We start from the raw sequence: 23,250 nt of genomic DNA on the forward strand, positions 1-23,250 counted from the left end.
AAAAAAAGAAAAAATCAAACAACTGTCAGTTTGGACATAGCCATGAGCCTCAAGTGCTTCTTACTGTTCGTTGAGACTACTTGACTTAAGCCAGTCCCTCGCCACCCCTTTTCTATCCCCCTCTCTTGTCCCCACATGTCCTGCTACCGAAGCCTTGGGCAGCAGAGCGGAGGTGCCCCGCGGAGGGGCGCGGTGGCGGCCGCTGGGGGATGCGCTGTGCGCTTGGGAGGGCGGGGAGGAGGGAGGGGGCCCGGGGAGCCTGCCGGGAACAGCAGGGAGAGAGGAGGGGAGGGGGCCGGGGTCTGCTGTGGAGCCGTAGGTCTGTACTGCAAAGCAATGCATCACTGTGCCAAAAGAAACCTTTTCTCCTGTCCGGCAACTAGCATTTCGTGGGAAGGGAGGATATTAAATTATTTATAAAAGTAGTGTTTTTAACACAAAGAGAGTGCAGCTTTTTTTTAATTAATTATTGGAGGGGGCGGGAGAGGGGAAAAGGCTCAAGGAAATGTCAGATGTTGTCTCCTGTACTGGCTGGCGTTCTACATTTATGGCCAAGACCACTGCTACTGGAAAAAGAAGAGTAATTTTTTTCGTATTTTATTTTTGTGTTTGTATGTAATATATGTACGTGCGCATTTTATTGACGCTCGGCCACCATGTTTTTCCATTTTTTTTCCTTTCTCCTTTCCCCCGAATAAAAACTGCCCCCTAAATAAAGGTGGTAATAAGGAGAAGAGCGTGATGTCTGTGCTGGCGTGAGGGAGGGAAGCCTGTCGTGGGACAGCCTTGGCCGAGAAGCTTGGCTAGGGCCACGGGGGCAGCAGGGCTGCCCGCCCTTTCATCCGCATCCCCGCCGGCGGGTAGAGGTGCCACCTATGGACCCGCCTTATTTTAGTCACGGGAGATGAGAGATTCTCCTCTTAGGCTGCCGCCAGGTATGAAAGTCCTCTGCAATTCCTCGAGTCAAATCAGATTTTCCCGTCGGGACTTAGCCCTGCAGAAATGCTGGCCATTTGCAGGCGGAGAGGTTTGCAGGCAAGCTGCCTGATGTAGAGGCAGCCTGTGAAAATCCTGTGTACATCTGCCTGCCTTCTCCTCCCCCCCCCCCCCCTGTGGTTTATTTATTTATTTTTTTTTCTACGAAGGACAGCAGACGACATGTAATCCTGTTGTCATCTCTCGGTCCAAGGAAAACTCGCTTCAGGAAGGTCGTAGGCATTACCAGGCTCCGGCTGCTTCTGGTGGAGACATCCCCGCTAACACCTACGGCGGGCGAATCCTCAGCGGGGTGAAGGCTGGGGGGTATCTGCTGGTAATAGAAAGTTTACACGCGTTGCCTTCTCCCTACGGGCGTTATGTTAAGGCTGATTTGTATTGTCAAAAGTGAACAGCAAAGCCTCAGAAAGGCTAAGTCGGAAAAAGGAAAGGTTGGGGGGTTAACTGCCTGTGCTACTGAATTACAAATCAGTGCCGCCCCCGAACTCGAAGAGTTTATACAAATGCTGAAATGATTATTCGGGGTTCGTTTGTTCGGTTGTTTGTTGAAAATCGGCGGGCTCTTCAAGTCTTCTGTAAGCACAGGTTACCTAAAAAAACGATGACAAGGAGAATTTTGGGCGCTGGATGTTCTTCTTTCTAATTAGATGTATGTCTGACCTTGGAGTTTCTCTCCCACCTCTTTTTCCCTCAGCGCCGAGATTCAGCCGCTGACTAGCTTCTACCCTCTGCGCAAAAATTATTCCAAATAGCAAAGGTGTGTTGTGAAAGGAAAGCTTCAAACAGAACAATCGGCGGCCAAAAACAGCGATTTGTTTCAATACAGCTCAAGCAGATTTCACGGTGTGTTTAGCTCAGACCATAACATCCATCAGAACATTGCGAGAGATTAGTGACTAATGTATGAAGTAATCCAACCTTTGAAGGAATTGCTTTTTATGTACACACGCACATGCACACACACACACACACACACACTATTTCGACATCATTCTGCCTTCAAGGCTCTGTGCAAATATTAATCTACCCTTCTGTAATCTGCTCTTTCCTCTGGCTTGTATTTTACCATTTCTTTTTTATAGGAGTTCACATGTCCTAGTATCTTTTGCTTTTGTCGGTCTGTAAAGGTCGTATTTCAGGGTATGTTAAAGGCATCTTGATGGGAAGTGGAGTTTGTTATTATAGCCACAAGTATGTATTTTAATCGGATGTATTTAAGTGCGAGTAGGGATGATTTTTGTGTAAACGTATGCTTAACAGGATGACATTGAGCTTTTTACTTTTAGAAAATAAGTACGTTAAAAAAGAAAAAAAGAAAAAAAAAAAAGCCGGCAGAGTCCGAGATGTCCCTTGTTAATAAGTATTCTATTACATATTTATCTTCTATGAAACTCGATTTTTGGATGCATCGAGAAAGTATGTCAACGCTACAGTAGCAGGGATAGCTGTGTCCTCGCGGTCCTTTCCTAGCTCTTGTTTGGATTTCCTCAGACGGTCGAGATGAGGATTTCAGTGGTCCCCGGTGCGGGGCGATGGGGGCGGGGGGCAGGTATTGCCTGCTGTCCGGAGCCCTCTCGGCGGCGAGGCTGTGAGGCTTTCTCTTGCTGAAAGGTAGGGTCTTTTCCGCCTCCTTGTGCTTGAGCATCATCCTCCTAAGATGAGGCGAAGGACGAATCCCTGTTGACCTTTGGGTGGAATTTGCCCCGTTCGCGCTACTTTTCAGACCTCGCCGGCGCTTCCGAGCAAATGAACGCGTGGGGAGGAAAGAGCCGGCTGTGTGGGTGCTGTCACCTCGCCCCGCGCACACGGCAGAGGCACCGCACGCAGCCCCGCCGCGCGGGCAGAGCGGCCAGAGGGACCAGCCCGCGGACTCGGCCGAGGGGGACGGCCGGCCCTGGTGCACAGCCATAAATCCGAGCTGTCAGCTGTGACAGACGGCTGCTGAAACACAGCACCTGTCCAAACACTTTCCAGCAGCAGGTAATCAGAGAACCGACACTTTACATTTTTGTGTGGAACAAGCGCATTAACCATTTCACAGACCTTCCCAAAACAGCGATGTTTGTATGTCTGGGTACTTTGTCTTTTTTAACGTCTAATAAATCAGGATGACAGAAGAGAGACAAAGCCTTTTGACTTGTGATATCTGACACATCAGCAGCAAGCCAACACTTCGGCGCCATGGCCTTTCAGCCCTACCAGTGTCTGCAACACCCACAGCATGTTTGTTGAATGGGTGTAGTTTGTGATACTTGAGGGATTTTTACACACTGCACAGGAAAAAATTAGGTCAATAGCACAGAAAGCCTGGCAGGAACAGGGAGCAAAACAAATCTCTGTCAGCATGTGAGAGGACCTGAAAACATCCCATTCTGGCTGCTCCAACCCTGCTGCAGTTTCTTCATATGCCTGCTGGAAACACCAGCCTAAGCAGAATTGCACATAAATTCAGATTCAGACTGGGCTCTGGTTTTAAATGCTTTTCTGAGGAGAGATTTGGCTGTCCAAATAAATACATTTTTTGTTCCTGAGACTTCCCCCCCCCCAACTCTTTCATCTCTTTTAGGCTCTGAATGTTTTAACTTGCTTTAAAGTTTATGAATATTTTATATTCATGAAATATTTTCAGCAGCTTCTCCATATCCTGCCCCAGCTGTGGCAGATAGTGATTAAAATGGTTACCTGAATAATGTCAGTCCTAACCACTTTCCTAAATCTCTTCAGATTTTAACCTGCTGAGCAGCAGAACTGCATAAACTTCACCTTAGTGGAATAAGACCAAATTAATACAAAGGAGATGTTTAAGCAGAAGTTTGTGCACTTCAGGAGTTAATGGCTGCCAAATATGAACTTGCAGAAGAAATAAGCTTGCAAAAGTGCTCTGTAGATAACAGCTTGCATATAGTACATAGAGTCCATGCAGCAGGACAATATAAAAATACTGTGCCTATTCTCCTTTGTAGTAGAGGCAAAACTCCTGTATCTCAGTGGAGGCATGCCAGCAGGAGAGCATTTTGTTACTTTCCCATCAGATGAAATAACCCAAATTTTCACCAACCAGATCTGATGAAGCCTGAAATTGGCTTTCAGCTTGCCTTCCAAATGACTCATAAGGTGGCATAAGCAGCCCGTCAGTATCCATAATGCTACTCAGGAAAGAATCCACTGAAATCAATCATTTTATTCAACAGCCATCTCAGCACAGCAGTGCTAGCTACAAAATTCAGTTCAATGCAGATCTTTAGTGAAAGCTTCTAAGCAAAAAAGTGCAGCCCTTGGTATCACACTAGATGCCGAGAAGACTGAAAGAAGTTGGATGGAATTTTTTCCTGGGAAGTTGCAGGTTTTTGTTACCCCAAACCCTTTTTCTAGAAGGGGATTCTTAAGGGCTGGATGTTTCAGGCACTGAAGACACTTAGCAAAAAGAAAAGGCACATACAAGGGACTCAGATTGATAAGCCCTTCATTTTTCACACCGTGCTTTAAGAAGCTCAAGGTGAAACTTCCTACACAAGAGCAAGAACAATCACAGCCCTACATAGGAGGGTAGTGCTTCTCACCAAAGCCCAGATTTTGCACAACTCTTCACTGGGCTAGGGGAGGTGCTTAGCTTAATAACAAGCAGGAGAGTCAGTCCCTTTGTTGTGCCAGGCTTTTTGCCTTTTAAGTCTGAAGCAAACAAAAACACAGTTGAAATCTACCTCCAGCCAAATTCATGGCGCTAAGTTGTGATTTTGTCAAGAGTGCTTGTTGCAACTTTGCTGAGCACCACAGCAGCTCTTTAATGATGGGGTGGATATGGTTCCATCTTTTGTTTACATCCTGAAGAGGAAGCATTTTCCACTTGACTGGATTCTTCTATCCTCATTGACTCTCAGAAGTCTCAAAACCAGCTTCAGAAAAGACATCTACGGAGTGCAAATACCCCATCATAAAATCAGACAGATGGCTACAGAGCACCTAGTCCTTTCTAAACATCCAAACATATTAATGCATTGTTCAGGTTATCTATTGATAGCTTCAGAAAGCTACTAATTCATAGTCTCCAGCCCTGCATAGGAGCTAAACATTGCTGTTGCCTTCAGGAAGTTATACCTCCACACATCTGGATGGACTAGGCCTTCGTCCTCTTTTCCAGAGCCAGAGGGAGAGAGTATGAGGAAGGCTTGAGAGAACACACTGTCATGACACATTTGTGCTCTTGCACCATGCTATTGTTTTCCTTGTTATGGCCTGTTTCAAAATTTCAGAGCTCTTTCAAGCAGCATGGCACACTAATAGCCTCCTTTGCTATGGGGAAAAGCAATGTTTTTGTGGGTTCTTTCCCCTCCTTAATAGCAGAGAACATTCAAGATGGAGCAATACAACTCTACTCTTCAGTACAAAGTCTTGAGCAGAGTATGTGGGACCCAGAACCACAAGATAGGAAAACACAGAAGAGGGGAAAAATAGGCAAAACAGGTGACACCTAGTTTTCCAAATTCTGCTGTAGTTGCTTCCTGATCATAACTACTCATGGAGTACATGTTTATAAGAAGTATGTGTTAATAAATGTTTTAATAAGTATATTTAGCTGGTTTGGGTCCAATGGGTTTATTTTAGCTGTGTTTGAATTGCTATTATTATTTTAAGCAATTATTTGGTACTGGAGTGTAATTTCAATAACATCTGACAGTCATCTAGTAACCCTTCACATAAACAGTGTACTTCATGTTTATTCTTAATACTGCTGAAGTGTTTTTAGTCCACTGTAGAGAAACAGTATTAACGAATAACATACCTGAGCCAAACTGAGCTTAACTGCAGTCATTCTGTGGCTCCATGAGATGTCCCAGCATACCTCACTGGGAAGACTCTTCAACAATACTGCTTCTGTGAAATTCATTTTTTTATTTAGTAGCTCTTTCAGGTACCTGCCTTAAAGATCCTAACATTTCAGCAGAAACCTGGGACTCCAATTTCCCGGCCTATTACTTTATTCAGTAGCTGTTACAAGCAGGCAGATGAACTTCAACATTCCAAGTAGAAGTTGTCAATCTTACTTTAGTCTTTGAAAAGACAATTGTCTGTAAAACCTCAGAGATTACCTATGGTCTTTCAAACCAGATCTATGACACCAAACTGTCTATTTCAGTTCCTTCCACAGCATTTATTGTTGAAAATCACAGTATTTATTGTTGAAAATCACAGGATCTTTCTACAGAAATACTTCCACAAGGTTTCTAGTAAGAATGTATAAAGATGTGAACATGAAAGTCTTCTGGAATTGCCCAGTTCACTTTCTCTCCAGTGCAGTTTATTTGCTTATTTTTAATAACATATGAAGCAAGGCAGTATTTAGTAGCTCTGTTTAAAGCAACTTAAGCAACAAAGAAGGAACCCTACAAAGATACGGTTTTCTTTGTGAGATGAGCTAAGTCGCATAACCGGGTGATAGCAGATTTTTAGTATTATTCCTAAAACAAGAGTCTAATGCAATTCTCTTTCACCATCAAACAACTGCTGGGCACTTCATGCAGCCATCTTCAATAAAGTATCATGTGCCCAGTACTCATCCTCGTACAACACCAAAGTAATTCCCCTCTCTTTGGCATATACAAGCCTCAATTAGTTGTATGTTATCATCACATTCCCCATTAATCATTTAGCAGAACTGTACAGATGTACAGCAGCAACTTTCCCAATTTTTTCCTCGTAAGTCAGTCCAGGAAGCCCCCAAGTCATTTCTGTGTTTCTCTGAACTTCTCTGGATCATCTCTTTCTGACTAATCCTAAGAACATGGTGAAGGCATAGCTTTGTGTGTCACAATACCTGGAGTCATGTCAGGTTCTTCCCACGCCCCCCAGCTCCAGAAGAAGCAGGTGAAAAAAGGACAAAGAAGTTATAAATTATATTCAAAGCAGCAAGGCTAACACATGACAACAGAGTGCAGACTGCAATTACTCAACCTTCTCAGCAATAACCACAAAAAACCCCCTTCAGTGTAACATCTAAGGAACCTCGTTCAGTCAGAGAAACAGCCTTACCCTTTCACTTCCCTCTGCTCCCTTATCTTACTTGCCCTTATCCAAAGCTATCCTTAAGGAAACAGAAACAAGTTTGCCCTCCAATCTAGTCTACAAAACACTGAGCACAAAAAGACAGAACTTGCCATAGACTCTTCTGATGCCTTAGAATCCTCTGCTAAGAGGACTTGACCCAAGTCTCTTACAAACAGCATCTCTTCCAGATCCTAAATTGAGAGGATAAAGCATATAAACTGTATTTTGCCTGGTCAGAGCTCCTAAACCAAAGCCCACTCATCCTGTAGCAAAGTCACTGCTGAGACCTTGGCCAAAACAAAATTAAAGTATAGCACTGGCCACGCCATTTCCTAAGGACATCGGGCAATTCTTTGGTCTTCCACAGTTGGCAAGATAAAATACTTGTTAGAGCTCCCAAGGAAAATTCAGGTTAGAATTTTCCTGTTTCATAGGAACTAAGGACTTCTCCCAATTTCTTTATTCCATACAAAGGAGATTGGCTTTATTCTTTGCTGGGAATAAGTTTTCCCTATCTCATACTGTTACCAGTGGCTACAAGGGAGAATTTCCTCTTTGCATTATTATTTCTAGCACCACAGATGGGAGGTTCAAATCTGAGCAGGGGACTTGATACGCTCAGCACCTACTATCGTCTCGTAATTATAGTATCTTCCTCTCCACTGCAAAGATCCAGAGCAAGGACTGTAAGATTACCCAAACTTCTATTAATGTTTGCATCAGGAAGATTTATGTTAGACACCTTTTTGTTCCTTGTACAACTGAAATCTCAAGACCAAGACACTCTCTGTGTGAAAAGAAAGTGAAAGGTATACATTTTCATAGCTTGATTTAGATGTTGGGGAATTATGCCGGGGTATCCTACAGGGCCGAGATGACTCCTTAAACTGGGAAACAGCTGAAGCAGCTAGAAGTCAATCAGGTCACCCACAGGTCTGGGAATACTGCAGGGGTGCCAAAGGCCCGTTAGTTGGAGGAGTCAATCTATGTAACAGAGAAGAGCATGGGCTATAGTTCTAGGGCTAGTGCTTGTGCTAATTAACCAAAGCTGTAGTTTGCTGTCTTACTCTAAGACACCATAAAAGCCTTTTTATTCAGGTCACAGTGTGGTATTAGCAAGAAGTAATTATTTTCACATATATGTGTATTACATTAAAAAAAGCCCCTACAATAAAACATCTTAAAGCAAATAAATTAAAAACTGGACCATTGTACACCATTATTTTAGCACCCTTTAATTCAGTGCACATATCACTATAGTGAACTATTTAAATTAAAGTACCACAATCTTTTTCCTCCTATAGGATTCCTGCATCATCCAATATAACTAGTTGTTTTGGAAAGGCAACTGTCTTGCGCAATTAAAAGGAAAATTGTTCTCAGGACCCTGACTCAGTGGAAGTCAGGAGGTTTATTCCAAGTGAGAAGAAGAATCTCTGGGAAAGAATGAATGCTTTAAATATTTAAGTCATAGTATTATAGATGTGCATGTACACAGGAGAACTAAAGTCTTTAATTCTTTTCAGCCAGCTCGGTGTCAGGATGTATATAAACCTGTAGTAAACTTAGACGTATTTTTTTTTCACATTTGGAGTACTTCTGGTAGTTAGCTTTGTTAGCAACACAGGCAGTTGTTATTTTACCCGAATCTGTTCTAATACAGAGGACACTGCAATCGAAAAGCAGGACTCTTTGTGGACTTGCACAGCCTGTCGTAGTATCCTTTAAGAAATGAGGTTTTGCAATTTCTGAGGAGTCACATGCACCCAGACTTGAATCTAACTCAGATAATAATCTAAGCCGTGGGACCCTTCCCTTTGGCACAGTTCTGCTCTTCTTTACCAGAACAAGAAGTCTGGCTTAACAGGCTGGTGCCTACAGGTCTCCCAGATGTGATGAGGTCTGACAAAACCATATCATCATATTCATTCTTATTTAATTGCTTGCAAAACAGGATTGAACACTGCTTGAGTTCAATTTCTTTTGGTTGGTTGCTTTTGTAGGCACCATCCATCCACATCCTCTGACACAAGGCCAGCAAGTAACATCCTACGATCAGGGGTTGTGCCAACAGCCTGGATCTATCAGCCACCACTACACAAAGTGCAGCACAGGAGTATCACAGGGATCTCCATCACAAAAAGAAGGTTGGTGTTGTACACTTATTACTAGAGTACATTCCTCAAAGTGGCGCATGCAGCCCTCAGACCATGCCTACACTGATACCAGTCAGTGACACCAGTTTCTACTGATAACCAGTCACATCTGAGCTCATAATACAAGCCAAAAAAGCTTGCAGACAATAAAGAAAATCTCACAAACCAATCATTGTATTTCATCACTTCATAAAATCTGTAAAATGCTTCAATTGTATGGATATTTCCCCTCAAAAGGGGTGGGTTAGGAATGGATGCACATAATAGGCTCCCTCCTATTTATTTGATAAATTTCCCATTCAATGGCAAGAACAGACTGAGAAAAACTGAAAACATATTTCCATATATTGACTGAGAAGTATGTTCTGTTTGACTTCAGCCTCAAAATTTCATTTCACAATGGAGAAAAAATAAAAGGTCTATTTATTTTCAAGATATGTACATATCTATCTACATGACAGATGGCTCCAGCTGATTTCAGCAGGAGTTCTCATGGACATTAAGTATCTCAGTCATTCAGCTCTTGTTGGGAGTGGCTCAAAACCCAGCTGAGCCAGGAACTAAATGTGAGCAGATATACATTAATCTTAATTGCTATTCTATAAATAGTCTGGGAGAGAAGGTAATGGGAAACCCCAGCCAAATTGAGCAACCAGAGGCATGAAGGGGTATTTTTGTGTCCCCTGCATTATTAAAAGGCCAAATAGGTGTTCAAATTAGAAGGTTCAAACACTGAGATCAAACTCTTTTTTGAGCAAGAGGCTTATTTTGGCATAAAGCCAAAAAATCATAAAACTCATTTTCATCTGATAGTTTGTTGTGTATTTCCATTTTTTTTTTCAGTGCATTTCTTTAACCTTGCCTTATAAGAGCCATATTTGAGATCTTAAGATACTGAACAGGCTGAATACTTGCATAGTAAATGTTTTCCTCGATCTTCAACTTATTTCAAAGAACCTTAAGGCCACAGCTGCTGTAAGTTTTGAGGGTCCAATGGGATTTCAGGGTGCTCAGTTTGCCATGGACCCGGTAGCATCCAGTTCTTCTGAGGTTCTCAGCATGCAACAGAGAATTCCATCTCATACAATGCCATCCAGAACTACAAGCAATGCCATCCTTACCTTAGATAGAAGAAGCATTTTCACTCCAGTGGGAGGTGAAATCAATGAGCAACACCTGGAATGTCTGACAGACCAGGTCTTGCAAGGGCACATCCCCTTAATAGGCAGAACAAAACCCCTTAAGCCTTCAAAATACACACTAATTCTTCAGGGAGGATCATGATAGGCAGGAGTTAGTCAGATACTCGTGGACGAGGGCACATTATTCTTTAGTAAAGTAGGGTAAAATTGCTCCCACATCTATGAGAACTGGGACCTCGGAGACAATCCTGAGGTCCAGAGAGTCATGGATTCATGTTCTTCCAGCCAAAACTACTCCACAGGATGTCTGCAGAGATAGAAGCTTTGTCCAAGCCCTGCCAATCCCTGCTGCCTCTCAGGACGATCAACTGGCAAACTCAGCAGCAGCTGGAAGGAGCCTGGGAAAGAAGGAGGAAACAACTTAGTCTCCTGAAGGCCTTGCTGCAGCTCTGCCTGACACCGTATCAGTCACAAGTCTAAAGGTTTATAAGCTTCCAACCTAAACACTCTTATCACCATGTATAGCTCTGAGCCCCGGGGTTCCCTTCTGCCCATCAATGCATAGATATGTTATCATCATTTGCTATCATGTAAACTCAACTACTGTTCAAGTTGCACTGATGCATGATAATCATACAGTGTTGATCATCCGTATCAGGCTGAAAACATACCTGAACTCCAAGATGTTTATGTGTACAGACCGGTAGAGAAGTTTGACTGGTGGCCCTGCTTGCATAAGGCTCTCTCCTTACTCTATTAGTTCTACAGACTGAACATACAGGAAACATCAATATTTAACTAGAATTCATCATTTTTTATTAAAATTAAGTTATAGTGAGAACAAAACCAGAATCTGATTTTCAATCAGGAAGGAAAAAAAAAATCTTATTTGAAATTATTCACATTTCAACTTTAATCTGGTTTATTTTTCAGAGACCTGATCAACACTGTCAAACATAGTACTGCTTTTCATTTGCTTGATTTACTCCAGTACCTGCTTTACTTAGTAACTGCACAAAATAAAGAGAAAAAAAATTTTTATGGATGTCATCTGCTAAAATTGATAGCAAAGGGTCACTCAATATGCAATCTGAATAGTACATCAAAATTTTATCTACAAATAAAATCCTCAATTATTTGGCAATTTACCATTTACGCTTACATAAAAAACCAACATTTTTTATGGCTGCAGAGATAAATGCATATTGGTATTCACTGAAATAACAAGTGTGTCTTGGTGAAAAGCTGTATAATATGACAGAGTAGAAATATGGATTACATTTGGCCACATTTGCACTATGAACACAGGGCTCAAAGCTAAGAAAAAAACAGGTCTTACACCTTGAAGTTTCACTGATGCAAATGGGAGCATGAAAAATAAAGGTTTTGTATGAAAAGACTTGTAGAGCCAGTTTCTGATTCTGCAATCAGAGAAAGACCTGCACGCTATGGAGGAAAGGAATCCATCCTTTTGATGTGGGAAAGCAAGGGAATGTCTCTTTCTGGACAGTAGCATGCACCTGCACCACAAATGAAAGGGAGACTATGCTGTTCACCACCCCAGGGGCCCAAAAGCTTCACTTGAACCGGTGAGTTCTGGCGACATCTCCCAGCCTGTACCCATATGGGATGCTGAAAGACCCAAGCAGGGCAGACAGGCTTGCTGGACTACCACCAGCATGCCCTGCCAAGTGATTTACCTCTTCCCTGATTGCTTTGTCCAGGAGAACTCCAGCACATTCCATGCAGCTCAAATACATCTTACTAAAAATCCAAACTTACAACCAACCTATATAGAGCTTTCCAACTGACCTGTAATTGGTGGAAAAATATCATGAGGAACACCAAGCCAGATTGTGAGGATTGTTATGCATCTTTTCATAGGAAGTAATGTAATTCCAAAATCCCTTCAGATATGTCCGATATGCAAATCTGCCTGTCCTATATCAAAGAGAAAATTTGGTTTTCCCAAGGTCCTGCCTCCAGTACACCTATTCTCCATAGCTTAGGAAATGGTCAACAACAGGTAAACACAGTCCCAAAGTATTTCCTAATTCTGCATGAAGATTAGGATATTCCTAAATCAAACCAGGATTTTTTTGTTTAATAGCCCTGAAAAATTTTTCTTTAGCAAATCTGTCCTGTCACTTTTTTGAGCCCATGCCAACTTTTTCAATTCAATTTCACAGTCAGATTCATGTCATGTGAAGAAGCACCTCTTGCTATTTTGTTTTGAAAGTGCCTCTTGATAAGATGCCACAGGATCAACAGTAGTAGTCATCTGGGAGAAAATTGCCCTGAGCCCTTCACTCACAACTTCAGACCTGCATTGAATCCCCTTATGGGAAATCTCTTGCAGAATTATAATAAATTCTTCCCTTATCCTGATCAGACTTGTGAACCTTATTCTACCTTTACTCTACCTTGCTTTGTGAAGTAGAGGTGGTTGGCAAGTGTACGGGGGTGGAGGCCTCCAACCACAAACAGGATTTGAGAACTGAGTATACCATGGACCCATATTATCCAAACACAAGTGAACCAGTAGTCATGAACAAAATATCTTTACTGGTTGCTACTGTTTTCTCTGAGTGCAGCTCAATCTGGTGAGACTTGTTTTTCATTAGAAAAATCAAAGCAGCACTCCTGTGCGGTAAGTGCTGTTTCAGAGCCTACCTGAAGCTTTTTTTTTCACCATTAAAATTGCTGTATATCAAAAAGCCAGATGTACTCCAGCTTTGGTAGGTAAGATTGGACCTATGTACATCATCAGTATTAGGCTGTGTAGCTCTGTTCCTTTGAGTAAGCAGCGTGTAGATCATGCAGCACACACTGTCCTCAGGTCCCTGTGAAGACCACAAAAGCTGGTGGAAGAGGGTGAGGTTAACAATAAGTCATGCTTGAAACCCCGCCAGGCGATCCCCCACTGCTCCATCCATACCAGGAGTAGCGCATTCCATTCTTGAAACCTCATCTATCACATATGTAAGCAGAGGCACTGGCCTGCCAAAGACTAACTCCAATTCTACACAAAAGTTTCCTGGTTTTGATCTGTTCTTCTGATCCTAAAGACAGATCACAGATGACTTGAATAAGTAACTAGAAATTTCTTGGTTTTTGACTAGAGCTGGCAAAGATTTAATGGTTATGCAGGATGGGGCAAAAACATCAGGAGCAAGAGCTATTGTGTCCATCTTTTTCACAGCAAAGGTTGGCCAAATTCTCTGTGTCCTTTCTATGAGACTGAATACTTTCTGTAGTCAGAAGACCTCCTCTGTTTTAACAGTCTTTGTCTAAGAGCTTTAGTCTTAGTAGGCAAAACCACCATCTTTAAGAGTGACCTATATTTTATACAGAAGTATTCTTCATGTCAAACCTTCGTGCCCACCACTGCCCAATCTGCTGAGAAGCAGCAGTGCTGTGTGTTCCTGATTAGCCAGAGAAGCACCAAAGGAAGGCTTTGGAAGAGCTTTCTATTTCATATTTGTATCTGTGAATGAGCCAAAAGGTATTAAAACAATGAGAAGCACTTTCAGAAGAGCAAATCATCCATCACACTTTTCCCCCTTTCCCCCAACAACTGCTTTTGTTTAATATTAGCTTCAGTACCACCAACAAAAAAAAGCTCATTACAAATTACCCAAGCTACAAGATAGCTTAAATATTAACAAGCATGTAAAGCCACTGGGGGTAAGAGCCTGGAGCTGTATAATAATAAAGCAAGACTCAGCGAGATTCCATAATTATTTGTTACACAACCCAAGAAACTAGCTAGCGCATTTCTAAGATTACACACCTTGCTTATGATGCCTAACCATGCCAGAAATTACATAAGTCTTTTTATAACATAATCATTTATCATTAAAAAGGCAAAACAAAGGGTCATTATGACCAGAGGTGACAATCCAAGAATCAGTTTACTTAGGACCTGATCCAAAGCCCATGATAGTGATTTGCATACATTTCGACATGCTTTGGATCAGACGTTGAGTGTTTTCCATGTTCCCTTTTTTGCTTCTGTGGAACTAAAGTACTGGAACCGCAGAGCAAATTAAAGCAGGCATATGTTCCTGTCAGAGCTGAGAAATCAAAGCTGGCAATGATTTTGGTGGTGGTAACATCTGTTTGACATGCTTCCAGGGGAGAAAAAAAAAAAGCTGGCCATCAATTCAGAATCCCAAATATAGGTTTGAACTCTTTCTAGGTGTTTCACTTCTGGAAATGTTGACCTGTGCAGACAGCCCTAGAAAGACTTGCAGGCAGCATCTGAAGCAGTTCAGATACAAGTGGATATATCTATCCCTAGGCACTTTTATGTCAAGAAAAATGCAAAACACATGACCAGCTGTACTGTTATAAGAGGAAAACTACATCTGTAGCATGGGAATAGAGTCCTCAGCTGTAAGTCTAGCTCTATCCATCAGGAAGTCCCTTTGGATAAGAGCAGACACCCTAGTGAGACAGTTTATCTGTAAAGCTGCAGGCGAGGACTCTACTTGTTCACTTCCTCCAGGCAGATTAAAGGACTGTGGAGAGCACACAACTCAGTGGGGAGATACTATGAGCAAAAAGAAAAAGAAATAAAAAAATTCTCCCACATATAGTCATATATATTGACCTAGGAAACATAAGACTCCTGCATAAGAAGCAAAACAAAGACTTTGAATTGACTTGACAGGGAACAGTCTGCAGGATCAGGTTCAAAAATATCTCACTGTGCAAGTGCTGCTCTGCAGCAGTTAAACATAATTCACCCAGAGTCAACAAATGGGCGGGGGAGAAAAATCACCTCAGAATACGACAGAAATCTACAGAGTCTTGAAATGAGGGGTGAATGTGGACACGGCCCAGTTGTTTATTGTTAAGTTTTCCTAAAAACTTAACAACCATTAAATGAGGCTTGCAGGATCCAGGTGCTTTTTTTCTTCCAGAAAAAATGAAAACGTTTAATATATCCCAGAGAAGTCTCCTTACCACTGAGGACAGTCCCTGTGGGCAGACTAACCTGGAATTTTGCTTGTTTTCTGTGTCTTGAACTTGTTTGCAACATCCACATCTCCAGGTCCCCATCTGACAGTAACACCACCCAGGACTGACAGAGCACCCTTGGTCTCTCCAGGCTCATAATTCTCCTTTAGCCCACAGCTCTGTCAGCCTAGTTTGTAGCCCTAAGCCCAGCATCAACCAAGAGCTGCACAGTGTTTCTCCAACACACACTTTGTCCTTCCACAGACACACTGTCTGGTTAATTAATCAGGTCAACACTAACAGTGGGCACCTCTCAGTAGGGCACAATTTCTTGTTAACTGCTTTCTAGATAGAAGGACTCATAGCTCTGAACAGCAAAGGGTCCTGCCAAAGCATCCAAACTCTGTTTCTAAATCCTTTTAGAAGATACTCAGCAGAGCAGAGATCAGTAACACAAGGAGGTACTGGTCTGCATGCCTTGAATTATGCCTGCAGTAGGTCTGGGAACTGAATCTACCAAGGACTTGCCCCAGAGCCCACCTCCATAGAGGCACTGGAGGTGCCCCATCTTCTGGTTCTGTGATGCCCAAATCTGACCCAGCAAGTGTGATATCTGTGTCATGCACTAGGCAAAGTCACTTTGCAATCAAGGATCAGACCAAAGTACTTCACACCCACATAAACCCCAATTAAGAAGAGATTCTTCTCTTCCCCCTACCCAAATAATTAGCATGTCAGTTTGCCTTTCCTAAGAGCCTGTCGTCTTCTTCAGCAACAGTCCCCGGACATGCTAACCCTTTTCTACACAGACTGTAAATCTCAGATTCAAAACTCTCCCTTTTCTATCATCCACCCTTACAAAAGGAGGAACTATTACTGCAGAACATATTTGGCCCTCATTCTGTTCTTGAGACACATGCTTTCAAATGAAAGGATAAGACAGAATTTGATATTACTTCTTGGACACAAAGCTAAACATCTTTTAATACAAGGGAATTTGTAGGTACTTGTTGGAAAAGGCACTTTCTAAGCCAAGATGGGTTTATCTTTCAATAGAAAGATCAGCAGCCCTTACAAACCTTGTGTCTCTTAGATCTACTTGATAGGAAGAGGCACATTACTATCAGAACTGACAAAACACCCACATTATTCTTTCTCCACCATTAGCCTTAGCAACTCCGATTGAAGTGTCTAACTAGTATTGTCTTAGCCTGGAGTGAGGTTGCTGGCTTTCTCTTGACTTCAGTTTCTACAGCTGGTGATCAGCACCCCATTAAGAGCAAAAGCAAAGCAGGGCCTTTGTAGAGGTGTGCAGATAATCAAGGCAACACTGCAGCCTGCAGGTGTCTTTTAAGATAACACCAGGACACACCTGGAGACTCCTCTGTTCTCCACTCCCAGAGAACAGCACACTGGCAGTGACAGACTAGGGGATCTTCTGAAGTCACTTTAATGGGCTATGTATTAAGTACACCAAGATAAATTATTCAGGCTGTGTTCGTAACTAGAAGGAAATCATTATTTACCTTTCCTTCCCCACCCCTCTGCCTTTCTCAATAATTGAAGGACTTGGTGAAGGTTATTTGTAGAATTCTGTATTTAACCTTGGATGTTTATGTGTATGGGAAGCACTAAATACCTCAAGATTATGAGCAATAAGTGTAATTGTACACAGAACTGGGAGAATAAGAGAGAAATAGAGACTTAGGACTGAAAAAGAACACACAAGTGGGGACCAAACTAGCTAAAACTCATTACCTTTCTTTGATTTAGAAGCCAGATACCTTGTTAAGGTCCCATTAAGCAGCCTGGTGAGGGCAGCTTTTTTCAAGTCTATTGTCCCCTTCAATTGCTTTAATATATTCCTCTCCTTGGAGCTCAGGTGCTTTACCACCACCATTTTCAAGCTATTTCAGGTAATCCTCTTCACTTAAATTACCTCAGAGCTTCAGATCCTTTGTCAGCTTCAAATAAAAGTCAGAAAGAGCATCTTCTTTTACTTTTTAAGTTAAATATTCTCAGCACACTCCAAAATTTTGACTAGCTTTGTCCTATAGTATTTTTTATTAAAAACTCCTCCATGAACTGCCTTTTAAATCCTTCTAATAGTTACTCAAAACCAGATTCTCTTCTAACCCCTCCATTCAATTTTGTGACCTCCGAAGGCTTATGGACCTTTATTTTTATTTCCCAGAAGCATCCATTAAAGTAGGTACTCATCTCTTCTTCTCTGGAGAAAGTCTAAAATTCTTGGCATGCACTGCAATCCTTCTCTTTTGTTTCCCTGTCTCCCTTCCACAGCAATTTTTTCTGATATAGCAGTCATAGAATCCATCTGCCAGGTTTCTGCAATACCTCTTATAACTTATCTTTGGCTATGGTCTAAGGCTTTGGATACTTTTTTTCTTATTTGCCACAGCCTTAGCATTAGTGTAGAGAGATCCCAAGTGCTCGCTTCACTGCCCTATTATTCTCAGTCCTGTTTCTCTGATGGCTTTTATTCTACCCTCAACAGGTGTAAGGACACTCATTTGTTGGTGGACTCTCAAAAAGTCTTTTCAAGCCTACTTCTGTCTAGAAATGCTTTCTTCCTGCTTAACCAACTGGACATCATCTTTTATTTCTTCCTTCTCAAAGCACACAAAGTTCATGACCAGCAGACACAGAGAAACTCCATCCAATCCCTTTGCTCAGCCACACATTCGCCTCTGGCACCTACCTATCTCTCTACTTATGGCAATGACAGGAGCTGTGACTCCCACAAGCCCCAAACTTATTTTCCGTCTGGGTAAGGTCACACCTGGCTGTGGCTCCTCTGTATTGACAGAAGAAAAAGCAGTCAGAGAAATGCTGTCACAATTCACCTTCCCATGATGTCTCCAACTTAAGCACTTCCTGCTGCACAAATCAACAGGGGAAGCAATCTGAGGACCATTTCTGTGCCCTTCAGAAGCCTGCCACTGATCATCAACAACTTCTCTGACCACCAATGACCTCTCATCTCTCAATATTTTAGACACTGCACTCGTGGTACCTTCTGCCTTTTCTTCTAGAAAAAGTCATTCACAGGCTCATATACAAAATCACAACTTGTCTTATCCATGTCCTCTGCCTCAATTGCTTTTAATTAACAGCATATTGGTAAAAAAATCACACAGCTTTAACTTCAAAGATACCAAGAACTAACCCGCGGGTTACAAGAGCCAAACACCAATAAGGTTCAAGCATACATCAGATCGCTTGCTGCTAAAGGTGACAGCTCCTTTTCTTCTTTCTCTCCCAGCTTTCCCAAAAGGGATTGGAACAACTCACACTACAGCTACTCATCAAATATTTAGTTGTTCTAAAAAAACCACATAGCAAGTGCTACAGCAACCTCCCTGTGTGCAAGCCACAGAAAACACACAACTATCACCACTACCTCAACCTATGGGCCACCCTTGCTTTTATGGTTGCCTTAACCAGCAGTATATTGAAAAGAACTGTGCTGCTCAGGCTCACAGTATTTGCCGCACTCAGCCTGGCATCACATTCCCTCAGAGCAGCAGGCAGGTTCTGGTCATCCTTCAGGTGGTCTCCCATGTTTATACAAGCATGGGTTTGGGGTGGATGTCAGGCTTGTTGTCCCCAGTGTAGTTCTTAGTGCCATGGTATCTCTCCTGTAGCTGTCTGACACAGGCACAATTGGAAGTGGTGTGATGGACATTAGTTATTGGAATGGCTTCTATTCTGTTGTTTTGTCTACTTTTTCTACACGTGGATGGATCCCTCGCACTAGTTGCTGCTCACTCCAGTGGTGGTTTCCAGGATGGGTGCCAGGCATGCACAGAAGGAGGGAGAGAATATGAAGCCATGACAAAAAGACAGAGTGGTATATACTTTATAAGTTCAGTTTGTTATATATATTTTAATATTCCGGTAAGAGTTCCTTGACTTTCTGTACCCTTGAGGTAGACATAAAAGTTTTGAAAATTTGTGTGGTTTTTCAGCCTCTCTAAAACTGTCCTCTTCTGGCCCAAAATTTCACCATGCACCTAAGGCCTGTCTTACATTTAATGTTTTATTGTCAATGTGTAAGCAAAGTAACGTGTGATTTCTAATATTATCCGCATGACACAAATGGGCAAGAAAACATAGCAGGAGTATTAACTGTTCTTGCTATGCTGTATTTTCAGTGAACAGCAGCCAAAGTTAAGATTTAATTTGAATATTGTGTTTAAGAAGAGCAAAAAGCCATAGAAATGTCACTCCCTTCAACCAGAACTAGGACTTTTTTATTATTATTGCTACTTTAGAAGTAAAAAATTATTGTTGGAGGTTCTTCCTTGTTTCTTACACTCAGTCTAAAGCTGTTGACATTAATGGAAAGCTTCCAATTTAGAATATGAATTAAGTCTCTCTTTTATGAGTATATTTTTATTGAGGAAAAACAGAAGGTAAAATACCTGTGAAGACAGTGAAATTATCTCATTGGAAGTACACTGGGGTAAATAGGAACAACACATTCTTAATGAAGTCCCAAAAGGGCCCTCAATAATTCAAGTGAGCTCTTGCAAACGGGCTTTTTTGCTGATCTAGGAAGAAGAGCAGAATGTAACACCCACTCCTGCACATCATAATAAAACCCTCTTGAACCTCAAAATTTCAGAAGACAAGAGAGATATTGCCTGTCTTTTGACAGTGAAATGCTGGCACCTTAAACAGCCTTCCACATGGATAGTGTTAGCTAGCTAGAGACAGGTTCTGTGCTGAAGGACTCACAGTCCAAATAGGTAAGACAAAATGCAATAAAACAAAATCAATCTTCTTATCCCCATTTTATGGGTAGGAAACAGAGCTCTGAAGAAATTAAGTGCCTTGCTGCTGAAAGCCATACAGGAAATCAGTGTCAGAGGAAACAAATTCAAACCTTAGTGTCATGGTAGTTCCTTCCTCTTGATACCACTTTGACCATCAGGGCTGCTTTCAATTAAGTCTTTCATTGAGGACATCTCTTCCCAGCCATGCAATTTTTTTTATTGCATATCCCACACGGTGGACCTGTAGATTTACAAGTGTCTCCAGCCAGGTTCTTTACTGTTTTTTATGAACCTTAATGAGCCCCCCCACAGAAAGCCAAAATACCTATGCTGAGGGGGAAGGGAGCAGGGAAGCAGAAATAGCAGCATTGTATGCAGCTTTTAGTGTGCAGTCCAGGCTCACGGAGTGGTGTGTAAACAATCCAATTTGCCACGTTTAAGGACAGGCACAATTTTAGGAAATCCAAACACCCTGTTAGCCTACTGACCTCTAGATAACCTATTTCAGCAACAATGAGACTTACAGTGTGCTGGGGAGGTGGAGAGGCAACACTGGGAAGATGCTTTGCTGCCATAGGAAATGGGCCAAGGAAAACTCTGTCATCATTTTGATGTTCGTTTGATGAGTCTGTAAAAGGAGAAGAGTATCAGCTTGCTAAAAAAGCTGTTTCCTGACAGAGATTTGCAGTGAATTTTTCTGCCCTAGCAGCACTATCACTGAGAAGTGGTGCTGCCTCCACTTGCCTTGATCCTCTTACCTGAGAACTCTGCTTTTCCACAGACCAAGGTGAAAAGGAATCCAAAGAAAAGTAGTTCCACATCGTCCACAGCTTTTCAACCTGGAGACACAGAGGGAGCATGCAAATCAAGCTATTCTGCCTTAGATATGCAGTCTCTGTGTGGAATATGGTAATTCATACCAGGGGATACCAGAAATGTAAGTGCAGATGCAGAATTGAAAGTGAAGGGGAAATTAGGGTGAAAAGCAGGAATGGCATTGTTTGCATGGCTATTTGACAGCAGCACACATTCAGTAAGCACCTGACTGTATAAATACCTTCAGTTCACCTTGCCTAGGTTTCTTTCTCCTGTGCACAGTCAGGTGTTGGTCACACTGTACACTAAAGCCTTTCTGTGAAGGGATGCTACACAGTGAGGGTGTGATACCATTTGCATTTTTCACCTAGGCATGCAGTCTTCTTGCATTTTTTGAAGTGCTTTCTCAGCTAATTCAACTGTCCCCACCCTTTAGCTAGTCTACTGCTCAGAAATCTATGTTGAAGTGACTTGCCCAGTGACAATGCAGCGGACAGAAGGGATGTTCCTTCATTTTCTCAAACCAGGATCACTTTTAGCTGCTGGGAATGGCTCTAGTGATTAAAAGGAGATTGCATGCATCAGTATTTTGTCTAGTTCAATTTGTGTTTTTAAAGCCTGGACTTACTGTGGGAAAACTGAGGAGAAAGAAAGAGCTTTACAGCTGCATCAGCTTTGTGGTGAAATATGAGGGAACCTAGAACAGACTGTTAGGTGGGCTCACCACAGTAGTGGCTGAAGAGAAACACAGGCTACAAGGAATAGTCTCATTGCAAGCCTATCTCTGCCTGTCTCTATTCAATCTTTTGAAAAAATCATTTGACTCCTTCTCCTCCCAGTCCTTGCTTGTGACATACTGGGGCTTTGTTACACCCAGTACTTGGATAAATAAAATCACCACAAATGGATCATATAGGAACAGCAACAGCCATGAGTACAGTACTGTAAGAGCAAGAGATTTTGTTCTTTATCACCTTGTTACGTTGGTCCTGCAAGCCTAGCCATAAAAAACACCTTGTAATAATACCTAATATCCAATATGTCTGCAGCAAAACACATTTTTCATGTATCAAATCCGTGTACGGCACAGAAAGAATGACTTGGAACGGGAAGAAAGACGGAACATTGAGCTCTAGGAAAACTCAAAGGAACATTTTATTGTAACATTTATAATAGAAGTTGGGGGGTTTAGTTTTGCCTCAAGGTGTAACTTACTCATAAAAGCTCTGGAAAACCTGCTGTGTATAAGAGCCCTGGCCTATGATGTCAGAATTCATTATGCACACAGGGGCTATTTACAGCCTTGTAAAGTTGTAGACAAGGAAATTGTTGCTGAAATATTGTTTCAAAAGTTTAAAGGTAATCATTCTACTGATGTATACACCTCAGCTATTGAACAGATCTTTGAAACAGTTCCTGTAAACTGAAAAAATCATATGGCTTGAGTTGTAAACATCCACTCATGTTTCTTCATATGTGTTACGTATAGAATTATATATATCTACAGGGATAACTCTGAGATATTTATTTTTATGCACAAGTTATCTGCTAACTTATAAATTAAGCATATGCATAAAGTGTTCAGAAATAAGACAAGCCGAAAGCAATTTTCACTGGTCTCTTTTCACTCCCCATTCACACACTTAAAAAAAAAAAAGAAGTAAATCAAGAAAAGAGAGGGACAGCAAAGAATGAAACCCAGAAATGAACAAACAAGCAAACATATTTTCAGCTGTCTAAATCTAAAGGAATTTTATCAAAGAGACTGAAGCATGTATTTCTTAACAGAACAACTGTGGGTGCATGAAGCCCCATCTAGGATCAAGCAGAATTTGATGCAAAAGTGCTGGTTAGTTTAATGTGTCAGGAGAGTCTGCAGGAACCACTTGAGAAAGCAGTGAGTCTGGGTCTGTTACAACCAGGGCTGGCACTGCTGTGTTTAAAACTGAGGGAGAAAAACTGTTGACTGTAGAGTATGCTCTGTTTCATTTGATTGCTGCATGCTGTTTTATTCTTTGGCTCTAAGCATTTTAATTGCTGCTATAGTGATTTTTCCGTCACCCTGAACAGGCTTTGTGACCAGATGTTATTTGTCAATTGTCCCGCAGTAGCTGGCAATAATATAATTACAGAAATAGAGAAAAATATGCTCAGCACTGGGGATTATTAACCAATCCAAGCATTTCCCTACTGAATAATCTTTTTTCAAATATTCCTTCTTGCAGCAGTCCAAATTATTTTCTAGCTCTGGATGAGGTAACTTCCAAAGCATTCCAGTTATATTTATTTTTTCTAATGCACTCGTCAGCTACTTCAAACTCCACCCCAACTCCT

Source organism: Corvus kubaryi, unplaced genomic scaffold, assembly GCF_017639235.1.
Source record: "Corvus kubaryi isolate FWS band 111438036 unplaced genomic scaffold, C.kubaryi_AGA036_p1.0 69, whole genome shotgun sequence".
NCBI classification, from domain to species: domain Eukaryota; kingdom Metazoa; phylum Chordata; class Aves; order Passeriformes; family Corvidae; genus Corvus; species Corvus kubaryi.